At 45.9% G+C, this 5,118-nt stretch overlaps 1 non-coding gene across 1 annotated transcript; it reads left to right on the top strand.

Annotated features, from left to right (window-relative positions):
* The first annotated feature begins 4,903 nt into the window (after positions 1–4,903).
* TRNAM-CAU lies at positions 4,904–4,976 on the top strand. The gene has a single exon. It is a non-coding gene; the product is annotated as a tRNA-Met (tRNA).
* Positions 4,977–5,118: the final 142 nt, after the last annotated feature.

The following is a 5,118-nucleotide window of genomic DNA, read 5'->3' as shown; positions in this document are numbered from 1 at the left end:
GGAAAATTGTAATCTCAGGGGGAAGGATGGGGTAAATAATCTCTTACAATACCTGTCAGCTCTAGTTTTTCATGAAACAAAAAAGATGTAATTTGCCCAAACCAGGTTAGAGCACACACTGGGTTTGAGGGCCAGCTCAGGTCCTGATGTCTGTTCCCTGTACAGCAGGATATATTAAATGTTAAGTATGAAGTTAAAAATAAAACAAAAACAAAACACAAAACAAGCAAGCAAAGCTTTCTAAGCTGTTCCATCTTCCAGAAGGTTGGGTTTTTTTATGTTAAAAAGCCAGAATGAATGACGAGTCCAAACCCCAGCTGATATTTACAGTATAACCCCAGGGAAAAACTCCCACTTACCCCTAACCCCAGAGACTTTCCCTATTAGCTGCCTGACAACAAAGTGAGTGTATAAACCATCTCCTCATTTCTCTGGTCAAAGAGTACTGAAAAGGCTCTTTACAGTGTCCAGACAAAGCTGTTCCTCTGCAGTGCTGCACCCTTGCTGCAAGACAGCACTTTAGTGGCTGGGGCTATTAGCTCAGCAGCTGTCAGCACTATTAAATTCACCAGAAACAGGGAGAGAATATCCCCATAAAATAAAAGGAAGAACACTGTGCTGAGAGTAACTTGTATTTAAACCTGAATCCAAATACTGAATCAAATTATCGATCTAGCTCAGCTAAAGATCAATGTGGGCCTTGATTTTTTTTTAAAATACAATATGCAGCCATTACTTAGCTACTATTGGAGATTTTCAGACAGAATCAGATCATAGTGAATTGTTTGCAATGACTTAAGATAACCCTTCAGATAAGTTTTAGTCTTAAATTCATCTGAGGATGGTGACTATCCTGCAAGCCAATAGCCAAACTTCAAATTTCTCTGTGGAAGTCACCATCTGAGTTAGAACTCTTATCAAGAAGAGATGGGAGTGAAAAAAATCTCTCTCTTTTGTGAGGATATAAAAGTGTAATTTGAGAAAAGAGAAACTAAAGAAACCACTCACAGAACATTTTCCCTGGGTGAGTTTTCTCTGAGGTCTAACAGCAGAGGAGCCCATCCCTCAGTGGAAACACTAACACTGTCTCTCTCCTCTCTCTAATTCACTTCAGGAATAAAACACTTTTGATGTGATTAGGCAGCTGCTTTTCTGGGTGGTAAATCCAAGCTAGCACACAGGAGTAGGCAATGTTGTCACAAACCCATCATTTGCTTAGAATGTTTGGCTAAAATCTCATGGTACTCCCCCTGCAAGAAGTATTGCCCAAGACATCATTGCCATGTACCCTAACCCTGACATCACTTACTGCTGCTCCTGCTGTTCCAGAAAACATTTTTGGCTTCAGGATCAAATGTTAAGTGGGAGCCACTGGTTTCACAAACTGTAAATCAGCTGGTACAAGCAACAATAACTTACGTTTATGTACTACCTTTCACTCAAAAAGATCCATAACCTCTTGGCAGGCAGTAATGGTAGTGTGAGTGTAGGAGGCACAATAGGAAAATTGTAAAATAATACAGTGTGCAACAGAGCCTTCCATTGCTTCCTAATACTCCTGGGATTTTAAACAATTCTACACTTTTTCAAATATTAACCGAGTACTACGGAGCTTGTGGCTTCAGTAAACAGCCTCCTTGTTTACCTCATGGGAAACTGAGGCATGCAGAGGTGCCGTGAGCTGCCTGTGATTGCACAACCATTGCTCAGCATCTGACCCAGCAACAGCATCTCAGACACCTGACTGCCTGTCCCATGATCTCTCCTGGACAGAGTAATGCTCCTGCCAGCTGAGCTGCCAGAGGTGTTGGGCACAATGGAATTGTTCTGGTTGGACTCCTGCCAAAGCAGAAAAATAAACAACTGCTGCTTGTAGAAGTGCTATTAAAGTCCTTGGTCACTCATAGCTGAACATCAGGTTGACTAATATCTCATGGCAAGGACAGTGTGTTGAATAAAGACTTTTTTCATAAAGAGAGGGCACCGAGCTGAGCTCTAAAGGAGAAGGATGCAAAACACTTCCTGAGCCATCAGCAGCATTTTTTGCAGTGCTCTGGATTCTCACTGAAGAGCCCAGTCAGTCCACTCATCAGTTTATCCTGCAAGATCTGGTGAGATCAACATCCAGACAGAAAGGAAGAAGGTGGGAAATACTAAAATCAGGATGAGAAGAGCGATTTACCAACATGAAATAGCAAGGAAAGAATATATGTACATCACAAAAAGCAAAGCAAAATTCTTTGGTCTTTCTATTGAAATATTCTCTCTCCAAGTGTCCTGCCTCCAATGATGCTTCATTACAAAGCAGAAATTGCACTGCAGGCTTATGCCAAAAAAACACGCTGCAGATACTTTGTGTGGCAAACAGGGCTTGCAAAGAGGGTTTGTTCATCTGTCTTGGCCTGCCTTGCCATGCTTTTCTGTCCCTCTTGCCAAATGGAAAATAAATAATTCCCTCCTAGCTGTTCAGGTTATAATTGGCTGGATATGCCATCAGCTGGCTCATCCCTGCTCAGAGGCTGGGAAGGCATAAACACTTCCAGGATTACAGAAAATGAGGACACTAACTTTGGGATGAATCCAAAGCCCTTTAGAGTGAGCATGAAGACTAATTGACTATAGCAAGAGCTCCATCAGCTCCTTAATTGCTGAAGGGATATGAAACAATAACTTATCCCCTTTCAGTGCATCCGTTTTCAAGAGCCCTGTGGTAAGAACTGCAAGCTGCCTGCTGGAAACAGCAGGACTGGAAAGCTCTGGGCTGTTATTCTGGTGTTGTTTACAAAGGTGCTCAGACACTTGGTAGCGCCACAGAGGATGGGAGATGATGGTAAAACACTTTTAATGCTTTCCCTATCATCACAAAGAAGGCTGGAAGATTCAGATAATGGAGTCAGTAACACAGAGGTGAAAGTACCCATGTTGCAGTCTGGTGACAGGGTGGTAAACACTGAATTTTTAAGTTATATTCAATTTTAAGCACCTCCTTCTGTGCTAGCTCTGTGCCTTCTGGGCCCCAAGGATCTTTGCTGTGCTCAGCCTCCAGGCTCCGCTTGTAACAAGTGTCTGTTGCTCCAAAAGAACTGGGAACCTTTTCTGTCTGAGCCTTGCAACTTGGGAGTGGTGACAGTTATTGTTTCTCCTCTCTAATGCGACGAGAGTCTGGGGTTTCTCCACTCTGCTCCATGGGAAGGGGAAAAGTGGTCACTCCAAGGGTTTGTCGCATTGCCTTGGACTTTGCTCCCTGCCAGGTGAAATCAGTGCATCGTGGAGCTGGGCACTGCCTCTCCACCAGACTTTTCCCTTTCTTCCTCTTAATCTGGAGGAAATGGGCACGGGGCCATGGAGCTCCATGGGAACTGGCATGGATTTAGGATGGGCTGTCCTGCCTTCTGCTGCGTTGGACTGGAGAAGGGGGTGGGTGGGCCAGGGGCAGTGTCTGATGGCTGAGGGATGGAGCAGGACACAGTAGCTCAGCACCCCTGGAGCCCTGCTGTGAGATAAGGGCAGAGGGGTTGGGTGTGTGAGAGAAAGGGAGAGGAAGGCTGTAGGGTGATTAGGCACAACAGGAGCATTTCAGAGGAAAAGGGGAAAGAAGAAAGTCCAGATAAAAATAGGAAATGTGAAAAAGGGAAAAAGCCTGTGTGTGCTGTAGACTTGCTGAGTTTCTGCCCCAGGCAATGTCACCACGGACATCTTTTGTTTCACTCACATGAAAATCCTTGCCATCAGTCCTTTTCCTGTCCTCTCCATGAATCCATCAGTTCCTAAACATTCAGACATGACAAGGCCTTCTAGAGCTGTCAGAAACCGCTGAGTACCAGCTGAGCACAATGTAACAACAGGGGAAGAATCCTATGATTCAGTACAGGTGGGAAACAGCTACAGACCTATTTCCAAACAGTCAGTGTTGATTTAGGTGACTCATTGTTCATGTGCCTTGTTTTAGATGCTCAGAGAAGCTTTTCTCAATTTAATCAGAATTGTGGGCACTTAACTTGTCCATCACTGATGCCCCAAAAGATTAGCACACAGTTAAAAAGGACATCCTCAGCCTATGGGCTGGAGGGAGGAATGTAGTGGTTTGTGCTGTGGGAAGCCTTGGGTTTGCTCATTCTGTGGTTGTAGCTGTTTTGTTTATATCACAAGCCTTGCAGCCTTGACTCATCATCTGATCATCCCAAATGCATGGCTGGCCAGACCCTTGGAAATCTGGGTATTGTCCAAGTGACAGCAAGAGCTGCCTACCAGGCCCCTGGCAAAATCCTTGGGCTGTCCAATGCAACCCAGACATCTCTTCTTGTCTGGTGGGACTGATGTCCAAAGGTCTGTTCTTTTATTTTGTGCCAGTGACTCACTCTGCAGGTGAGCAGTGGTTTTTGTGGGGAGGAGTTTGGAGACTTCCTGCATCAACTTCATGTCTGTTTGTCTGTCTTCTTCCAGTTTAGGTACTTGTCACTTGATGGTCGTGGTGACTGCTGCCTTGAGACCCTGGCAGTGAGGGAGGCCCATGAAGACTCAGGGCAGCACTTCTGCTGCCATTGCACAGGGACCCTCTTCTGCTCAGCACTTCCCTGAATGCACAGAGCTAAGGTCACTGCAGAAATCCCAGTGACTCTTCACAGCAGAAAGGCAAACGAGGTTGGCTTTAATTTATGGAATGATACGGAAACAGCTTGATTTCCTTGGGAGTGTCTTGTCCTGTTCCTGGCCAGTGGAGCTGGATGAGGACGTTGGGGAACCTTGAAGGACTCGGTCAGGAATGCTGCCGTTTTGCAGAATACGGGAAAAAGGAGTCGTTTACGGGAAAAAAAAGGGAAAAAGAAGCCCAAGGCCTGTATTACAGTAGTTACATCACGGCGGGCAGGCAGAAGAGCGCCGCGCGAAGAGCTGTTCTTGAGGAGCCTCGTTAGCGCAGTAGGTAGCGCGTCAGTCTCATAATCTGAAGGTCGTGAGTTCGATCCTCACACGGGGCAAGAGTGGTTTCCTCCTTTTTTTTTCCGTTCGTCTCCCTGTAGCCTCCCCAGGGAAACGCCCCGTTTCTGGTTTTCACCAAATCGCAGCAGGGGGCGGCACCGGCGCGGCGGGAACGACCCCGGTACCGGGCGCGGCCCCCCC

Source organism: Chaetura pelagica, unplaced genomic scaffold (genome assembly GCF_000747805.2).
Source record: "Chaetura pelagica isolate M959 unplaced genomic scaffold, ChaPel_1.0 scaffold227, whole genome shotgun sequence".
NCBI classification, from domain to species: domain Eukaryota; kingdom Metazoa; phylum Chordata; class Aves; order Apodiformes; family Apodidae; genus Chaetura; species Chaetura pelagica.
This window is presented reverse-complemented; position numbering and strand designations above follow the sequence as displayed.